General features: G+C 49.5%; 1 protein-coding gene across 1 annotated transcript in view; it reads left to right on the top strand.

The window, feature by feature from the left end:
* Positions 1–21,234, top strand: part of ZNF536 (zinc finger protein 536) — a 271,710-nt gene that overhangs the window by 48,017 nt on the left and 202,459 nt on the right. The window lies entirely within an intron of this gene.

The following is a 21,234-nucleotide window of genomic DNA, read 5'->3' as shown; positions in this document are numbered from 1 at the left end:
TTCACGCAGACAGAGAGCCCTCTGTGATCCTTCTTCAGAGTGGGCTGTGAGTGCCTCGGGGTGAACACTGGGGTGGGTTTGTCGCTGGGGAGATGTGAAAACGGACTCCACCTGACATCTGAGAGCAGGCTTGCAAGCGCTGGTGATACGCCTGGCCATCGCATTGTGGGGACCGGCCAGCTGCTCTCCCTCCACCCTGCCATCCTTCGGTCCTTCCAGCTAACTCATAGCCCAAGAGTGGGAGAGAAGAGCACAACCCAGCTTTGAGTGCCAGAGGCTTTTGGAGGACCGCCTTGCAGAATGCCCAGAAATCCTGTAGACACGGTGTCACCCAGCACACCTGCCTGCCTGGGGGTGGCTCCTTTGATTCTACGTGAGGCCGCCAGGGGTTCAGCAGGTGACTAGGAGCTAGGTCAAGTGGGAGATGAGTTTGGAACTAGTGTAGCTATTGTTCTAGCTCCAGGATAGCTAGTATGCCATGTAAGTTCTTTTTGCCTCACTATCTACTTGGCCTCATTGGGCTTTGCTATTTTGGACGGATCCTCACAGGAGGATGTCAAGTGAGGTGTTGGCCTGGTGAGATGGCACAACGGAAACATGTCTGGCCACCCAAACGATCTCCAGGAGAAGGGAGTTTTGTCTGCTTGCTGTGTCTCTGAAGCTTTTCGACAGGTCTGTACATCATGGTTGGACCAGTAAGCAATTCTATTTGTGGGATCCCAATGCTAGCCTCAGAAAGGAGAGTGGAGAAGGAGCCTAGGTTAGTCTGCTAGTTTTAGAAGACCTTTGACTAAGCTAGTCTTGCTAGTTTTTTAGAAGTCCTTTGACTAAGATAGTCTTGCTAGTTTTTTAGAAGACCTTTGACTAAGCTGGTCTTGGCCTTGGAAGGAAACTAAGCTCTGTGAACAATCAGATGTGTCAAGTGGAGAGAAAGGTGAGAAGTTGTCTATAAATTTGTGAAATCATGGATGTAGAGACAGTATGTTCTTATAATCTCTTGAAGACTTAGATCAGTGGTTCTCAACCTGTGGGTCATGACCTCCTTGGGGGTTGAATAGCCCTTTCACAGGGGTCGCCTAAGACCATTAGATCATTAGAAAACACATGTTTCAGATGGCCTTAGGAACCAAGACACCGCTCCTCTATGTGTCTCCAGGTAGATCCACCACATGCACATAGGCCCACATACAAGTTCTCCGCGTGAAGACTGCTACCCATGCTATACTATGCTTCAAGACAAAATTTCATTTATTTGTAATTAGAGATAGATATTTCACAATATATAATGACATATTGTTTTGTGATTCATCACTATGCTTTAATTATGTCCAATTTGTAACAATGAAAATACATCCTGCATATCAGATACTTACATGACGATTCCTAACAGTAGCAAAATTACAGTGATGAAGTAGTAACGAAAATAATTTTATGGTTGGGGGTCCCCACAACATGAGGAACTGTATGAAAGGGTCGTGGCATGAGGAAGGCTGAGAACCACTGACTTCGATGATCAACAGGGAAACTGAGGTGGGGCAGGGTGGGGGCTTCCTCAGGTTAGCAACAACTGAGTCAGCACTCGGGGCTAGGTTCCTGATTGAGTGTCAGCTTCTAGCTCTCACTGTGGGGTGTGTCCCTGGGATCCTCATGGCCGGCAGACTGGGAGTCACTGTTGAGGGGAGGGCTGGGCCACAGCAGGACAGAGAAGTGTCCAGCTTACTGCCTGCCAGTAAGCTGATGGCAACTCATGGCAGCCCTATGCATGCTGGGATAGGACCATCGCTCTGCAAGGTTTTCACTGACTGATGTTTGCCAGACGATCACCAGGCCTTCCTTTAGTGTCTGTTTTCCATTTTGGAGCTCTGATGCAGACACCTGTTAAACATCACAGCCATGTGTGAGCCGCCCTGACGGATGGGCGGTGGTTGTGTGTGAGGTCCATTGACTGGGGATCCAGCTGAAGATTCCTGCATAGAAGGCGAGACATTTACAACCAAACTCCTGCCACCTTAATCAGGGCCGTCAGAATATCAGGATTCTGCCTCCAGAATAGGAGCTCTGTCCCTGCTTCTTCAGGGGCTCCGCTGGGCCCCGGTGCCACTCTGCAAGCATTTGTGGAAGGAGCTGACTGACCAGTGTCCGCTCCCCAAGGCTGCTGGGGAGCCTAGTGTGAGGAGACCCTGGTTCTTGGTTATCTCGCCGGATGTTTCTCCCGCTGTTCTCTGGAGACCTCTCCCAGGGCAGGCCCTGCCTCTGTTCCCTCCTTCTGGAGTGCTCTCGGATCTCTCGCCAAAATGCTGCTCATCCTCACGGCTCAACTCCACCACTACTGTCGCCAGGAAGCTCCCTCACTGCCCTGCCCTGCTCCCTTCCAGCCCACAGTGTCTCTCTCCCAGGTGGTCCCTGCTAGCGCTCTCCGGAGGGCTCTTCTGGGTAGGAGGGGTGGGCATATTGGCTTGTCAGGTGCCATCTTTAGAGAGCAGCGGGATGGGACAGGGTTGATGCCAGCGCAGGCTGCTGTCCTGCTTGGGTGTGCAAGGAGGGTTGGTAAGGGACGGCTGCTCGCACCCCCTCGTCGGTCATATTGCCGGGGAACTATAGGTGGAGGAAGTACATGGGGGCAGTATGTGGAGATGATGGGGGGAGGCCAGCAGGAGAAGGGGGTTCATTGATGTGAGGCTGGGTCTTTGGGAGATACTTGGTGCTCGAGGGCCCTATTGGTCGTTGGGACAGTGACTGCCCTTGGCTAGACACAGAGTAGGTGCCTTCCTGACCGTGAGGTGGAGTGTCATGGGTAGGAGACTTGCCGCTTCCCTAAGTAACAAATGTTGGTGCCCTCCCTGTCCCTTCATTTAGGGAGGGTGAGCATGTCCTGCTCAGGGTGCATGGCCTCCCAGTAAGGGGCTGGGGAGACTGGGGGTGGGGTGGGGAGGCTGAGCACAGAGCTGGCAGGCTTTCCCAGAGGCAGAGGGCCACGGGGCGGGTGATGGGAGCATCTCCTGTTCTGCCTTCCTCTCCTGGAATGCCCAGGAGGGGCACACACGGGCAGGTGCAGACAGGCATGCCTTGCGCTGCTGCCGGGCCGGAGCAGTGTGGGGGTGCCCCAGGCTGTGTGTTTAAGAGGCCTGTGAATGGGCTGAGTCATTGATGATGCTCTCGAATGGCAAATTGGTCAGAGCTCCACCGTGGTAATGATCACTTTACGGTGACCTTTACCGGGCATTTACATTTTATCACAACATGCCGGAGCCACCAGAGGCATCCCGTGGGCTGGGTCATTTCTTATGCACAATAGCCCAGCGTGTGGAGTGCAGCCCTGGTGGCCGAGAAAGGGCTGCTTCTGCCGCGCTCAGCTCCTGTCACGCAGCAGTATTTCTCACCGGAGGACACTTTTGACTGGAGCCCACGTGTTCTTCCTCTCCCAAAGGGAAGAGATTCAGTGGTGAGCTTCCCTGCCTAGTCTAGTCGGAGGGAGGCCTGGGATGAAGCCTGGGCCCCTCAGGCAGGGTCAGGCCCAGCACGTGCATGCAGGGGCCGGGCCCAGGGTCCTGCGCAGATGGCAGGGCCAGCGTGGGAATCCAAAGTACTGGGGCGCCTAGGCTCTAATGTACTTCTACCCAGCCAGGAGCCGCTCTAGGCGAGCTGCTGCTACCCTGGCAGTCCCATCTCGGGGCGCCCCGCCATGTCAGAATAGAGTTGAGTGTGCCCTCGCACTTTCTGTAGCTGAGTTTCCAAAGGGATCACCAGGACTTTCTTCTGTGGCAACTCTGGGTGAACTGGCACTTGCCACCTTTAGGCAGCAGCTGAGGGTGCTGGCACCACCCAGAGACCCCATTTTCAGTCTATTTGTATGACACAGAATGTGAGCACGCGTGTGCGAGAGAGAGAGAGAGAGAGAGAGAGAGTGTGTGTGTGTGTGTGTGTGTGTGTGTGTGTGTGTGAATGTGAGTGTGCAACTGAGCGTGCATCTGTAGAGGAGTGTGTGAGTGTGCTTATTGCGTGGGATAGCGTATGTGTGCGTGTTACTGAGTGTGATTGTACAAGTCAAGGAGGGATTGTGATGCCTGTGATAATGAGTGAGTATGTGCGTGTGTGTGATTGCCAGCGTGTTTGTGTGCAGTCCCTAATACGGCATGTGGAGACATACAATGTAACATTTAAAGCAGGGACCAGGTTCCTAGCCACTCCTGCCCCCCATCCCATGTACTGACTTTTCACCTCAGTCCCCATCACCCACAGGCCATCAGCCAAGGTGCCCCTCCGTGAGCTCGTTTGCTCAAGCTGGAAGGGAGTGCAATCTCGCTGATGATTCAGGATGCAGTGAAATGCATTCAAGAGGTCAGAAGGTCCCGGAGGTGCTTTGGGCTAGGTGATGGACTGCTAACTGCCAGGTTGATGGTTCAAACTCAGCAACCGCACTGAAAGAGCACGATGAGGCTGCCTGCTGGGTGAAAGTGAACTGCCCTGAAACCCGAGCTAGCTGCCTCAGCTCAGTGGCAGGGGGGCTTTGGCTTCAGTTTACAGAGAAACATGGACGCTGAAGAGGGGGACCTAGAAGGCAGGTGAAGTGTAAAGTGGAGCGCCTTGCTCCAACCCTCCTGTGCTGTCTCTGGCTCCATGTCTTTGCCGTGGGCTTGCTGTCTAGGTGAGGTGGGCACAAGAGCACCCAGTCCACAGGGGGCTGTGAGGCCCACCCAGAGCATTTGGGTCAGCCACCCAAACTAGCAACTGGCCACGGAGCCCGGACCTCCTGCCTGTAGGTCAGCTGTGCCCTGAGCTCTGTGCAGGCCACAGTCCGGAGAACGTGGATCCCGGCCGAGAAGCCGGGAGCAGCTCCAGCAGGCTCCCTCCTGATGGCTGATCTGTCACTGCTGCTTGCATGTGTGCCTTGAGGTTACAGTGCCAAGAACAAAAATAAGCCTGGCTATTTTCACTCATATTTGATACATTATTTTTGAGTACCATTGAAATAGAATTCTAATTTTCACTTAAAATATGTAATCTTAATAAATTGCTGCACGGTCGTGGGCTGCTTGGTGTATTTACAGGCCCCCTCTTTTCACAGAGCTCATCTCCAATAATATCATCACAATCAATAGGCAAACATGTTTCTATATACAAGCTCTCCCATAGAGGCTCCTTTTATGGGAACCTATTTGTTCAGATATTTCTTTGTAGACACACACACACACACACACACACACAGACGCACACACGAGTGGTCAAAAACTATTGCTGCAAAGTTACCGGATCCTTCATTTAACAAAACTTTTCCAATGTGAAGCTACTGTTTCTCCACTGAGCCTCCAACTGGGGCTTCAGGCCTGCACCCTGGTGCAAAGGGGTGTCCATCTCTCGGACCCTTCTCCAAAGACTTCTGCGTTCTCCAATTTGGGACACATCAAGACATCTTCCATCAACCCTTTCCAATGTTTTCTGAGTAAAGATAAGTCTCAGGGGTGAAGATGTAGGGTGGGAAGGTAAATCCTTGGAGGGCCATCCTCAGTACCCTCAAAGAATGAGCAGGTGGTGGTTTGATGGAAAATAGAAAACGAAATCACTGCCTTCTTCTTGGCCCTTTTATCACCAAGAGGTTTTCAATTTTCTCAAAAAATTCTTCCTAATATCCTCCTATGACCATGGTGACATACCCGTTTGGTACCCCTGAGAACCGCCATCCGAACTCTCTGGGCTGGCCACTGTGCCTTGACTTCGCCTGACCCCACAGACCCCACTGTTTGGAAGGCACCCAGAGGAGGCTGTGCCTCACATCCTTTGGACATGTTGCCAGGAGAGACCAGTCCCCGGAGAAGGCGATCACGCTTGGCATAGTTGATGCCCACAGAGAGAGAGGGCGGCCCTGAAGGAGAGGGGCTGGCACAGGGGCTGCAGCCATGGTTCAAGCATGGGCAGGACCAGGTAGTGCTTCCTGCTGGGTGCACAGGGTCATGATGGCACTCAACAACAACAGCAGATGAGACGAAGACGCGTGCTTTACAGAGAGACCTTGCCGTGAGCCAGCCACGGATCACCGAAACCTTCGAATCTGTCTTTTTTGGAACACACCCAGGCACGTACGAACGGGAACCCCAGTAGCAATATTTGTTGACCTACTGTGGCACCATGACGTGCATGATCAAGTGTTGTGTGATGGTCTTGTGTTGGCGAAGCAGCCATTTGAACTTATCTAGACCCAGGCCCTCTGTTAGCTCTCCGCGACTTCAAAGCCGCCCGGAGAAAAGTCTTTGGAGACTCAAGTCCTCTTGGTCTGGGATGATTTCTATGCTGCATTGGCTTGAAGAAATGCCTGCTCTGGTGGCTGGGACGTGTTTGAGGCTTGGGGCAGAATGAAGTACCTGAAGGTCCCAGTGTGTGGCCCACCCCAACTCTTCCACCCGCTGGTCCATCTGGATCTTCTCCCTGGAAGTACTTTCCAAACCCATCTTCTGGGGCCATCTACTTGTAGCATAGAGGCAGCTTTTCTAGGCAGCATCTAGATTGTTTCAGATCATTCCTCTGGGAGCAGATGTTATCTTGGGGGTCATTTAAATCCCAGCTGACTCCACGGCTTCAGGAAAGGTTGCTTCTGTGAAAAACGTGGTCATGGCTCGAACGTCCTAGGTCTACTGCTGGTTCTGGACTCTCAATGGTATTCAGTGAGTGGACCTCACAGACAAAGGCCTTGGGTTATGATCCCAGCAGTGGGACCTTCCTCACTCTCACCCCTCGCCCAGTTTTCCCTTCTGTCTAGTGGGATTTCACTACATATGTTGTGCTCTGAGCTGGCTCCAGCATTGAGCTCGGTGGACCGTGCTGCTGGTGCTTGAGACCATTGGTCAGGAAGTGTGACCGAAGGGTCAACCCTGAGATGTGGAAGTTCAGACTTTTCGTCCTGGGTACTTTGTTTCAAACGAAACCACATCGGAAAAGGTCCCGGGACAGATTATTTATGTGACACTCCAAGCCCACAGCTCTCAGATCAGTTCTCACTCATGGACTGCCACACGTCTTAGGAATGGTTGGGAGTTTGACTCCATGCAGCGGCACCTCAGAAGAAAGACTACTTCCAAACGATCACAGGCATGGCAAAGACACTGTGGGACTGAGCTGAGCCCAGCTCTACTCTGGCAGGCATGGGGCCACCATGTTGGGAGGGACTCCATGGTGACCCTTCTGGCTTTTCCTAGCAAACAGGACTAACCATCAAATGCCAAGTAATAGCTACCGCAATGATTGCTACCTGTATTTACAGCGTGTTTGAAATTGACCTGGATGAGTTTGATCTTATCGATGCCACTGAATGTCTTGTGTAGCGTTGGTCATGGAAAAGGAAGAGGAGGCGCGGAGAAGTTCAAAGCTTAAGGACAATTGCTTGCGCCAGTCCTTGACTCCACCAGAGCTCAGGCTCCTAACAACTGCACCCTCTTTGTCGATAGCCAGCGTGTTCATGTCCTGATCCCCAGCCACTGGAGACGCTGTCTCTTGCCTTTGCTCCACAGGACATCTGGCATGCCCCTCGCTTATATGTTGCTCTGTCAGAATAAACCTCTTCCCACAGGCCCTGAGCATGCCTTTCCATAGGCTGGGCAGGAAGAACTCAGTGTGTGGAGACTGCTTTTAATAGTCCAATTCGTACTGAGCATAAGCACCTCTGACCTGTGCCTAGAAGCCATTGGGAAGACCCAGCTGAACGCCCCCAAATTCTGCATCATGAAGAGAGCTTCTAAGACCCACATTCTGAGCAGAGCATGGGGTTCATTCTTGGTTGGTTCTTTAACTAGGAAGTATTCTCCTTGGAATTCCTGAGTGTGGGGGCTCCAGGTGATGCCTTGGGATGCGGGGGTGAGAAAAACAGAGTCCGCACATTTGAACCGATTATGTTCCGATCTTTGCCTGAAGGTTCCAGGAGATGGACATCAGCCTTTGGTGTGAAATTCCAGGGAATCAAAATCATTGTCCCCAAGCAGTTAAAGGCAAACGAGAATGGGCTTCAGGTTGGATTACCTTCCCTGAGCTGGGCAAATCTAGCTCCCTTGCACTACATTTCCAGACAGGGCTCTTCCTTAGTGTGGTGGGCTTGCATACCCTCCGTTGGCAGGGGAGAGGGGTTCCCATGGGGCACCACAGGGCAGTTGCTGTTGGGCTGATCCCAGACGTGTCGGATAGAGCTGCGTCCAGAGGCTTTGCAGGGGCCGAGTTTAAATAGGGGGGTTTCCAGGCCCTTCTCTCTTTCTTCTATTTATTTGAAACCAACTTGTCTGCCACTAAAGGATCCAAGTCCGTTTCAGTGTTGCTTTTCCTCAGTTTGCAGCTGCTCAGGCCAACACTTCCATCTGAGGGATAAGGAGTCTGGAAGGATTTTAAGGCTGTGACCCATCTCTCCTGTTTTGTTGTTGTTGTTGATGAACCCAGCGATGGGGGAGCAACAAGTGATCCAAAGACAAGGGTGAGGAGCGTATAGAAGGCCGAGTAGGGCTTAATCAAGAGCAATGTAACTGAGAGACATCACTGAAACCCAAATGAAGTCTGGGTATGATAATGGGACTAGAGGAAACTAAAAAGAAATAGAGGAAAGAACTAGGAAGCCAAGGACAGTTATAGAAGTCTAAATACAGGCATGTACATATGTAAATATATTTATATATGAGGATGGGGAAATAGATCTATGTGCATATATTTATAGGTTTAGTATTAAGGTAGCAGATGGACATTGGGCCTCCACTCAACTACTCCCTCAATGCAAGAATACTTTGTTCTATTAAACTGGCATTCCATGACGCTCACCTTCCCAACACGATCACTGAAGACAAATGGGTGCATAAGCAAATGTGGTGAAGAAAGCTGATGGTGCCTGGCTATCAAAAGATATAGCATCTGGGGCCTTAAAGGCTTGAAGATAAATAAGCGGCCCTCTAACTCAGAAGCAGCAAAGCCCACATGGAAGAAATATACCAGCCTGTGTGATTATGTGGTGTCGAAGTGATCAGGTATCAGCCATCAAAGAATAAAAAATCATACCATTATGAAGGAGGGGGAGTGCAGATTGGGAACCCATAGCCTATCTGTAGGAAACTGGACATCACCTTACAGAAGGGTCGCAGGGAGAAGATGAGTCAGTCAGGGTGCAATGTAGCAATGATAAAACATACAACTTTCCTCTAATTCTTAAATGCTTCACACATGTGCATGTGCGCGCACACACACACACACACACACACACACACACACCACTATCATGATCTCAATTCTATCTTACAAATCAAAATCCGCCTAGACCAGAGGATGTACACTGGCACAGATAGGAACTGGAAACACAGGGAATCCAGGACAGATGATCCCTTCAGGACCAGTGGTGAGAGTGGTGATACAGGGAGGTGGAGGGAAGGTGGGGTAGAAAAGGGAAACAGATTATAAAATCTACATATAATCTCCTCTCTGGGGGAGAGACAGCAGAAAAGTGGGTGAAGGGAGACATTGGACAGTGTAAGATACGACAAAATAAGAATTTATAAATTATCAAGTGTACATGAGGGAGAGGGGAGTGGGGAGGAAGGGGAAAAATGAGGAGCTGGTACCAAGGGCTTAAATAGAAAGCAACGTTTTGAGAATGATGAGGGCAACACATGTACAAATGTGCTTGACATACAATAGATGCATGTGTGGATTGTGTGAAGACTTGTAGAAGCCCCCAATAAAATGATAAGAAAGAAAGAAAGAAAGAAAAGGGCTAGATAGAAATGGGTAACAGCAAGCCGAATAATGATACAATTTCATTTCTTTCTTAGATTTTAAAAATTATCAGGGATCAAGTGCTTGGAGAAAAAAATATACTGTGTATTTTATACTGAATAAAAAAAATAAAATCAGATTTTTTGAGCAAAAAACCCCACCTTATTTATTTATTTATAAACTTATTTTTTCCTATTTCTTTCTGAATATAACAAAAAGAAACACATATTCTATGTAGTGGCCCAGCCCATCTCGTCGAATCAGTAGCAGTGGCCATCAAGTCCCCATGTGCGCGGTGCTTTTATTTCTCCCCTTCCGGCCCTCTGAGCTCTCTGGGATATTGCCCTTCCCCCTCCCTGCCCCAACTCTGGCCGCATGACTGGCCTCAAAGTCTGATCTTTTTAGTGTGAAAACTGCTTTTTCTTTTTTGTCCATCTTGAGTTGGTTTTTGTACATGGTGTGAGGTATGGGTCCTCTTTCATTCTTTTGCAGGTGGAGATCCAGTTTTTCCAGCACCGTTTATTGAAAAGGCCATCTCTTCCGCTGCTGAATGTGCTTCAGTCCTTTATCAGAGATCAGGGGTTTGGTTGTGTTTCTGCATCCTCAATTCTAGTCTCTTGGTCTTCCTGTCTATCGTGGTACCGTACCAAGCTGATTTGATTATGTGGCTATATAATAGGTTTTAAAGTCTGTGAGGGAAAGACTTCCTACTTAAAAAAAATAGTGGTTGGTTTATCCCGAGTTTCTTTCCTTTCCATGTGGAGGTGGTGATTCGTTTTCCCTTTTCTTTGAAGAATTGTGCTGAGATGTAGCTAGAAAATGCACTGGATTTATAAAGTATTTTGATAATCTTGACACTTTCACTATGGTTCATCTTCCAGGCCTGTTTTTTGAGGTTCCTTTGCGTGGACTTGAACTGCCAACCATTCTGTTAGCTGTTGCACCAGGCAGGACTCTGCAGAGCAGAACAGGTGCCCGTGTGCGTGTGTCAGGCTGGTTCCTCTAGGGAAGCACACACCTGCCTTTCTTGTATGTGTGTGTGTTTACAGCACGAGCCTTACATCAAGAAAGAGCTCCTGCAGTTGCACACCTGTTTAAGTCCAGTCTGGTTCCACTCTGTGGGTCCCATGTCACCTGGAGCCTTCTCCTGACCCCTGTAGCTGCAGAGGCTGGTGAACAGGTAGCAAAAGGATGAAGCAGGAGGACCACAGACCGGTGGATGCTGGGGCGAATGAATCCAAGACCAGCAGTCTGATGATGGCTCCTGGGCTTGTCAGGTGATGTAACAGCCAGGCTATGAGCAGATGAAGGCATCCACATGCTGCCACTTTATGATCCTAAATAAAACCCCCCTCGATCATCCCAAGGCTGGGGCCAGATTAAGGAGATCTATATATCCCCCCCACAACTACTTGGCTGCTTCACAGAAGATCCGATCATGGAGTTGACCACACTGTTAGATCATGTCATGGGAGAGTGCTGGCTCACCCCAGTTGACATGGCACACTGTCCTAGTGGCTGCAGGGAGGAAACTCAAGGAAGGGGTCCTCCGTGGGAAATGGGGAGTGGTCAGAGGTGAGACTGTGAAATGGGCAGGCCAATCCCAGTGATTGGGGAGGGGCAAAATTGACTAGGCTTTCTGGGGTGCAGTCAGGATGCGCAACGGGAGCTGAGTGCAAGGGAGACTTATCGCCGATCCTTTTAAAAAACAAAAAGCCAGATGCCATCCAGTTGGTTGTGATGGTCGTAAAGCAAATCACCACTACTTTCCTCCCTCAAAAAGTTTTTTAAAAAAATAAAAAACCTCTGGGTGGGTCTGAACCATCAACCTTTCACTCAGTCGTTAGGCATACAACCATTTGTGCCAGTGATTCCCTGCTTATCAAAGACCTTACCACTCATGAAATTAGCTGGCAGGAACCCAGGTCTTCTCAGCATATTGTACTTTGGTAGGAAAGAAAGGACAAAGGCCCTGAGCTGAGTCTAGCTTGCCCCCAGCAAGCAAAGGGGGCATAGGCTGAAAGCAGAGTTCTCTAGCTCTGTGGGGTCTTACAGCAAAGAAGCGGGACATGGGTGTAAGTCAGGGTGCCCTGGGACTCTGTCCCTTATGTTTCCTAAGCTGGGATTCTGGTGCACTCCTTGGGCCAGAAGGAAGCCTGCATGTGCCAAAGAGTGACAAACTGCCAGTAACAAAATGACCCATGAGCCACGTTCTCCACCAGCCAGAGAGCAGAAGAACTAGAGGGTAGGCCAGTATTGTAACCGACCGCTCCGATGAGGCTTCCAACAGGAGGCCCCTGCCAAAGGGGATGTACAACAAAATTCACAATTATTGGAAAGACCAGAATTACTGCAACGCCTGGGACTACGGTCCTTGGATACACTTCAAACCTTGAATGAATCCTACCCCTACGGTTCAACTTTCAGCCACCCAATAGACGGGCCCATAGTGTCTCACCAGCCCGTGAGGAGTGTGCTCCGCAGCACAATCCACCATGCGAGGGCCAGCGAAGGGCAGCCTAGGCCCAGTCCACAGGGCAGGAGGGCAGTGTGGATGGACCTGGGGAACTGCGGGAGGAGGTGGCTGTTAATTGGGGGGTTACAACTCATGGCCCGACTGTGCATAGACTGTCAAATGGAAAACTGACCCGCCCCCAGGACCCAAACCACAACAAAATGTCCTCCAAACAAAAATAATTTCCAAGCAACTTACTCTCACACAAAGGCCTTTAAAACCCAACCAAAAGTACAAATGAGAAAATGAGGAGACCAAACTGGCACAAAGGGTTAAGACTCTAGGTCGCAAGGAAAATAAAGCTCTTGAAAATCAATAAGAGAAAGAGAAATCCTTCAATAGGTAAATGGTCAGAGGACACGAGCAGGCGATTCAGAGAAGAAGAAATGGTCAATAGTCAAAGAGCAGCAATGGGCATCTTTGCAGCCGTGAACCGCGCGATGTGACCTGTATTTGCTGACTTGGAAGGGGCCACAGCACACTGGTGAGTGAAAAACAGCGGGCTACGAAACAGCAGGTCGTGTATGAGACTCTCTCCGTCTATGTTCTTTGTGCAAACAATGTAAACATTCTCAAAGTTGCATAAGCAAGGAAAGAGAATTTGAAGAAGGCCATTTCCGTGAGCAGGCCGGCTCTCTGGGGCCTCTGGGTGGACTTGGTCCAGGCGGCCGGAGGCGCTGCTGCTGAGCAAGGCATCCATGCTCTGGGCCCTTCCCAGGAGGGGGCCGCTCCCCTCGTGGCCCTTTGTTTGATCCTGCTTCTCTCTCCACAGACCAATGGGGCAGTCAGGCGGAGTGTCATTTTTATTCACGTAACATAACTCATATTTCTGTATTTGTACTTTTTTGGTGTGTTTTTAAATAACGAGCCCACGTTACTTTTAAATTTAGGGGAAGATCTACTCAGTTAGGACATTTGACCGGTAAAGAGTGAATATCATTATGACAAAGCATCCCCCTAAATCAATACGGAAATGATAGCCCCACCTAATAGGAAAGCAATTTCCCAAATAGGAGTTGTTATTTCTCCCTGCCATTGAATGGTCTCACTCCCAGTGACCCTTCACAAGAGCCATGTTTCTCTCAAGGACTAGCTGGTTTTGAACTGCTGGCCTTGCAGTTAGCAGCCCACCTGCAATCACTACGCCACCAGGGCTCCTGCAAGGAGTGGTCATTGCGTGCAGCTTCAGCTGAACGGCTCACACGCAGCACCTCTGCCCAGCTTTGAGGCAGATACGATTCCTTATTCTAACCTCCTTCCCTCTAGCCTTCCCTCCCTCTCTTCTTCCATCTACCTTTATTCTCTCCTTTGACCCTCCCTCCATGTGTGTTAGTCCTGAGCATGTGCGTTCTTTCGGATATGGTCTAAAGTTACCAGCTGATACAGACCTCTGCCCTCATGGAGTTCAGAAATCCCAGAAGAAGAAATTCAAATGGCCAATTCCTCATAACAACAACAACAACAAAAACCACTTTAATCTGATTCGCCTTCAAAGAAACCCCAAACTCCATCGCCCCAAACTCCATCCCACTCAGTGACACCCCGTAGGGTTTCCGTGGCTGCATATCCTTACGAGAGCAGACAGCCTCATCTTCCTCCTGCGGAGCTGCTGGTGGGTTCAAACTGCTGTCCCTGCAGTTAGCAGCCCAACGTGTAATCCACTAGGCCACCAGGGCGCCATCAAGGAAAATGCAACCGTTTTTGGCCATTACGTTTTTGTGATTGGCGTGCTTTGCAGACGGTGGCACTGCGGAAGATTGATAACAAGGCGTGTTGTCCGGGGTTAGGAGACATCAGACACTGTCTTCGTCTGCCAGTAGGCGTTTATATTTATGCAAAGTTTCTGGAAAGTAATTTGTCAAAACATGTCAAAAGCCCCCAAAATAAACGCTTACCCATTGTCTTAGCAATCCGTCTTATAGGAAGTTATTCTTAAAAAAAAAAAGTCAGATAATCAAGGAGGGAGTGATGTTTGATCAAGACAATTCCCGGTGACTCCAGTTGCCAAGGTAAAACCTGGGAGTGTCTCAGAGGAAACTGGGTAAGGGAAGGACGCTGTATCTCTGGTCATGGCACCTTGGCATCCTGTAGGAGCCCCGGTGGCAGAGGGATTCTATGCTGGGCTGCTCCCCAGAAGGCTGTAGCTTGAAACCACCAGCCATCCTGAGGGAGAAAGACGAGACTTTGACTCGTTGCCGCCTCAGAAACCCACAGGCCGCGTCCTCCTCTGTCCTGGGAGCTGCAGTGAGTCAGGGTTGCCTCGAAGGGGTGGGTGGATTTGTCCGGTGTCCAGTGCCATGGCTGCAAATGACAGCACAGGTCTTTGCTGTTGACATGTGACAAACATCCACTAGGGATTGTTACATGACACAAATAGACTCCAAACCAGCATGGATAATAATTATCTGGGTTTTTTTTTTTTTTTTGCTTTGGGGGGGTAAAAAGTGACAATCTATTTAGATATGCATGGTTCAGAGAAGAATCTGTGAGGATACGAAGTGCAATGTCAAGCACAATGCACCTCAGTGTCCAAAGCTGATTTTCTCCTTCTGGATGATTCCTGTGGTGACCGTGTCTTCATTTAATCCTCAGCTAAAGTCGAACCCAAACAGGGAGAAATGGATAGACAGTCAGCTCCAACCGTGGATGCTCTGGGCACCGAGCCTGGGATATCTGAGCCCTCCTGGACACAGCTCACTCCCAACTGCCTCCTGCCTCTAGGAAACACAGTGGAGGGGCACCCACACCTACCCCCTCAAACCTGAGACCCTCCCCTCACGCCAAAGGGGGTTGTTATTCTAAGTTGCTTTTGTTCACTGCGGCATTCCTTAGTGACCTGGTTTAGGACATGGTTGCTGCTGATGTCATGCTGTCGGTTTTTCAAGAATTGTTATCAAGGGAGGGGGACCCTCCTTGACAGGGAGAGGCGGGCAAGCTCCAGGAAACTGAGAGGGGAAAGCTGCTCACTACCCAGCGTTGTCCAGGATGGAGCCCCACTGCCTCCAGCCCACTACCTTCCAGGCAGACAAAACTAAGAGGGTACTCACTCATTCACTCGGCCAGTGCCATCGAGTCGATTCCGACTCATAGCGGCCCTCGGGCACCCAGGAGAACAGTCCCAGTGGTTTCTGAAGACATAACAATGTATGGGAGTACATAGCCTCTTCTTTCTCCCATGAAATGGCTGCTGGTTTTGAACAGCTGACCTTCTGGTTAGCTGTCCAATGAGTAACCGCTATGCCTGCCTCCTGGAAGAAGAAAGGTAGGGGAAATTAGCTTCAACACACGATATGAAAATATGGACAACAGCTGAGGATGAAGATAAAGTAGATAAAAAGGAAAACATAGCATTTAAAATAAGCAGCTAGGAATAGTCAGATGATGGGGCACATCGGATAGTATTTTAAAAACATAGGTAGGTAGGGGTGTGTGTGTGTGTGTGTGTGTGTGCGCGTGCGCACGCGCATATTCAAAACCACAATAGACCCAACTTCAAACAATTAAGATCAGAAGCTTAGAGACTGAAAAAGAGAAAACCTGACAAAACCAAGTTTTAATCAATAAATAAAACCAGGTGCCAAAGTGGAAACCATTTGAAAAATATAATAAATGAGAAAGTGTTGGAAGTTCGTTGAATGGAAAGTAAGACCATTCAAAAGAGCAACAGCCAGAGTCTCTAACACCCATCAGACTGGGAAGAAGGCAGGGCGATCCCCGATGCAATCCCAAAGCTACTGTGTGGGGACAGCGTGCCCAGGAGGGAAAGGAACAAGAGGAAAGTGGGTAGCACACATCGTGAATGGGGTGCTCTGTGTTAGGGCCCAAAGTTGGCCTTACTGGGAATTATCACAGCATCTACTATTGGGATAACTGTTTCTATTGTTCTTTATCCCAGTCCGTTACTTTGCGTACCGAATCACCTAAGCTCTCCCACGCACACAGGGACGTTGCAGGCACGCCCTGCTATCACCAGTCCACACACCCAGTGCTCACGAGGAAGCCACGGCACCCTCACCCCAAGCTTGAGATCCCACTTAGACAAAGAAATGGCGCGGTCGCTGCGTCTTCGAGATTGGGAAGCACGTTGTGCAGTGTGGTGCTACATTCATGTTTAAAACTGTGTATCTGCGAGGGAACCAAGCAAAGTGTCAAGAATGACAAATGCCCCAGAATTAACGCTGATCATTTAAGTGAAATTGGACACAGAACATTAAGTTTCCCTTGAACTACTTTTGTACGCGAGGTTCGGTGACGTAGGTGATGGCTCTCCCCATGTGGCAGGGTCCTGGTTTATTTCCATTCTGCTTGTTCTGTTTCCATTGGTCTAACTCCCCTCCCTCGCCCTGCCTTCTCACCTTAGCTGTGATATAAATGTGGACCATGTGCGCTCTTACAGGTGATGGTTTTGGGGCCACATAACTCATGGGTGTACAGTTTATTCTATATGCCAACTGATTATCAGGGGCCCTGGTGCTATTGGAGTGGCATGTTGGGCTGGTAACCACAAGGTCATCAGTTTAAACCCAGCAGCTGCTCCCCGAGAACGAGACTGTAGCGCTCTTACAGTCTCAGGAAGCCCCAGGAGCAGATCTACTCTGTCCTGGGGTCACGATGAGTCCAAATTGACTACTGGCGGTGAATTTGTTTCTGTAATCTGTTATTGGTTTGAAAGGTGGCCTCCAGGAGCACCTTCACTGCCGCTTTCAAAGCACATCTTAGCGCGACAGTGCTCCGGTTTCTTCCAGTCTGTGGGAATTTGAATTTGTTCTATATTTTTCTGCCATGCTATTTGGGATCTTCTATTGTATCCCTGGTTAGAGTGGTCATTAGTGGTAGCGGGGCACTATCTGGTTCTTCTGGTCTCCGGTTAGACTTGGACGTGCTTGGTGTGGGTAATTATTTGAATTACAAATAATCTCAGTAATTATTTGATTAATATTTTTCTTTCCCACAAGACTACAAACTCAAAGGCTCCTGGAGTTTTTTTTGTTTGTTTGTTTTTTGCTTTCCATGATAGTTTTAGCATTTTAGGAGTGATGTGTGGTAGATATTTACCCATAAAATGAATGAAAGGAAGTGGTGTTAACAAACCCAGGGACAAGGGAACAACAAGTGGTCCAAAATCAGGGAAAGGAGGGTATAACAGGCCTGGTAGGGCTTGATTAAGGGCAATGTAACTGAGAAGAATTACTGAAACCCAAATGAAGGCTGAGCATGATAGTGGAACAAGAGGAAAGTAAAAGGACTTATAAGAAAGAACTAGGAGGCAAAGGGCATTCATTTATAGAGGTCTAAATATAGGGCATGCACATATGTAAATATATTGATATATGTTGATGGGGAAAAGATCTATGTGCATATATTTATAGGGTTAGCTTTAAGGTAGCAGATGAACATTGGGTCTTGTGGTCATCACCTAATCTGGTGTCAGTTTAAGGATTAAGAGTGTAGGGGTGGAGTCTATGCTGCCAAGGTGGAGATAGCCAATGAGACTTCTTTGTGGGCAGGGCCTTCTCCTGAGAATTCTGGGAAATCTGGTACTTCCTCCTTAGAGGTAGAAGACACCCCTCTCTCTGCTGCTCCCTGGGAGACATTGCAGAAGACAAGCCACATGGATCCCACCAGACCTTGGAAGCTGGAGAAGCCACAGAGAGACCCCTGCCAGCACTGAGATGTTTCCAATGACACTGGATCCAAAGACTTTCTACCCACTGGCCTGTGATCTTCTGCATTCGGCGTCATTGTGTGTTTCATGAGACTGAAAATGACTTTTTGATATCGGAATTATGGGCTAATATCGGACTTATGGACTTGATCTTGACTGGGCTGGGATGTTTCCTCAATGTTCAATTGCTCTGTATATAAATCTCTTTCTCATCAACATATGTCCATAGATTTGTTTTCCTAGTCTACCCAGACTAACACAGGCTTCCACTCAAATACTCCTTCAATGCAAGAACACTTTGTTCTATTTAACTGACATTCCATGATGCTCACCTTCCGGACACAATCGCTGAAGACAAATGTGTACATAAGCAAATGTGGTGAAGAAAGCTGATGGTGCCCGGCTATCAAAACATATAGCGTCTGGGGTCTTAAAGGCTTGAAGATAAACAAGCAGGCATCTAGCTCAGAAGCAACAAAGCCCACATGGAAGAAGTACACCAGCCTGTGTGATCATATGATATCTATGGGATCAGGTATCAGGCATCAAAGAACAAAGAAATCAATCATTGTGAATGAGGGGGAGTGTGGATTGGGAACCCCAAAGCCCATCTGTAGGTAACTGGACATCCCCTTACAGAAAGGTCGCAGGGAGGAGACGAGCCAGTCAGGGTGCAGTGTAGCAATGATGAAACATACAATTTTCCTCTAATTCTTTTGTGTGTATGTGTGTGCTCTAGTTCTTTAATGCTTCCTCCCCCCACTATCATGATCCCAATTCTACCTTACAAATCTGTCTAGACCAGAGGATATACACTGATACAGATAGGTCCTAGAAACAAGAAATTCAGGACAGATGAATTACTTCAGGACCAGTGGTGAGAGGGTAGAGAGAAGGTGGAATAGAAAGGGGGAACCAATTGATTACAAGGATCTACATATAACCCCCTCCCTGGGGGACAGACAACAAATGTGGGTGAAGGGAGATGTCGGACAGTGTAAGATAGGATAACATGATAATAATTTATAAATTATCAAGGGTTCATGAGGAAGGGGTGACAGGGAGGGAGGGGAATAAAGGAGAAGCTGATCCCAAGGGCTCAAGTAGAAAGCAACTGTTTTGAGAATGATGAGGGCAACAGATATACCTGCGCTTGACACAATGGATGGATGGATGGATCGTGATAAGAGTTGTATGAGCCCCCAGTAAAATGATCTAAGAAAAAAAATAAAGAAATGAGTGAACGAGAGAGCGGATGAGTGAGCGAGTGCGCGATGCATCTTCCATAACTGGTTCTCAGTGGAACAGGGTCTGTGGGACTCCACGGAGAGGCTGAGAAGGAAGATGTCCAGCAAAAGAATGGCCGTCTTCTCTCCCCGGCCCCTCATGCCCGAGCTCCTGCGTAGGCCTCCCTTGATTAAGCGCAGGTGAGGAAGGTGTTGGTCTCAGCCAGTAGGGAGATGGGGCAGGAAGCCACCGTGGGTCCCACCCATGACTGCAGTTGCAGACCCCTGGGTGAATTGCCTGGCAGACCCCAGCAGGAGGAGCAGCTTCTAGACGGAAGGCCCATCCAGTGGGTGAGTCTGGCTCTAATCCAAGGTCCTGATGCCCCATCCCTGTATCCATATGTGAGTCCAGCTGCCTGGCACAGGGTTCAGAACATGCTCGGAACAAGGGGGTCTCATTCTTCCAGAGAGAAACCTGAGTTCCCAGTGGCATTGGTGAAGAAATCTCCGTGCAGCATGCTGAAGCCTGGTGCAGAGCCAGGGTGTGCAGCTGATCTGAGTTAGTGGCTCAGGCTGAGAGGATGGGCACTAGGCTGAGGTGGTGTGGGGTGGAGGGGGGAGGGGGAAGTGGTCAGGGTGTGGTCTCCCTGTGACAAAGAACTGGCTGCCCCTGGTGTTGGTAGGCGGCAGGTGAGCAGGCCCTCATTGAGAGAGAATCAGCTCCCAATGATCCTTTTTTTTGGATTTTGACTTTGCAACCTGGATCATACTCGTGACTCGGTCGGTGCGGGGCATGCACACTGGGATGCTTAACCAAGGCAGCTGATCCCGAGGGCAGAACTGGCCAAAGGAGTGGCCCCTCTGAACTCCAGTCCCCAAGGAAGCAGTAGTAACTGCTGAAAAGACAGCCAAGCAAACTTCCTTTCCAATTTCCATATATCCCTCTGGTGGGGAGATGAAGGCCGGGCTGAGCACTGGAAGGTCAGGAAGACGGGCCTTTTCCAACAAATGGACCCGTTCTATGTAAGGCATTATCTCCGCATCTGATGTGGCGATCTGCTGGGGGAAGTGATAAATGGACGTTGATAGCCCAGAAGTGTCCACTGGAAAGCCACACCCTTTTCAAGGAAACCACTGGGGGCGGGTTTTTCTCTTATTTTCTCGGTCTATCTTTCAAACAGAAAATTTGCCCACATATACACTAATAAAAATAAATCTGTTTCCGATTACTAACTATGCAGCCAGGTGCGTGTTTGTTATGAGAAAGGCATGTTCATTAATTTTCAGCTATGAAAAGTGCACTGTGCCATAAATATACAATTCAAAATGTATTGCTGATAAATGAATACACAGATTGTTAATGTGCCAGAGGAGGGTCCTGGGCATGAAACACATGCCAGCAGAGTTCCCAGGTGATGCGCTGACACTTCCAGACCTGGCCAGCCTGACCGCTGGGCACCACATTCTGCTCTGCTCTGCTCTGGGGCGCCCTCTCAGGGAGCTTCTATTCAACCTTTGCGTTGCATGGGGCCAGACCAGGCAGCGATGGCCTTGGGGATGGAAAGCAGGTAGCCATGAGTGCCCCACAAAGGGCTTCTGCAGAAGCTCAAGGCTCTGGGCCCCTCTCCCTTGAGCTGGGGTGGCCCCTCTACCATATAGCATTGGCTCTTGATCTCTCTCTGGTCTCCAGGAGACAGCGCTTCTCCCCAAAGCTCCCAGTGGGTGGATTTCAGCCAGGCATGGACCCCGCGTGCTCTTGGGAAGAGATGTTTCCACTGGACTTGTCAGGATGACTAGGCTGGGGAAAAGGACAGGAGAGTAGCTTCCTGTCCCCACCCTCCGATGCCCGTGGGCATGGTAGCTGGCCACCCTCTCTGGGACCTGAGCCGCCGTTCCCCTGGGTCTGAAACCTGGAGATGAGATGGCATCAGATAGAGCTTCCCTCGAGCTGGGGTTTGGCCTGGGAACAAAGCTCATGGGACTCCCGGTGGGTGAATCCCTTGGTAAGCGGAGGGTCATCACAAAGCGGGAGCATTACGAGCATCTTCCATGTGGCCCAAGGCTTGTCTGGAGGGAGCTTGAGGGGAGGATGGGGCAGG

Source organism: Tenrec ecaudatus, chromosome 18 (assembly GCF_050624435.1).
Source record: "Tenrec ecaudatus isolate mTenEca1 chromosome 18, mTenEca1.hap1, whole genome shotgun sequence".
Classification (NCBI taxonomy): domain Eukaryota; kingdom Metazoa; phylum Chordata; class Mammalia; order Afrosoricida; family Tenrecidae; genus Tenrec; species Tenrec ecaudatus.
This window is presented reverse-complemented; position numbering and strand designations above follow the sequence as displayed.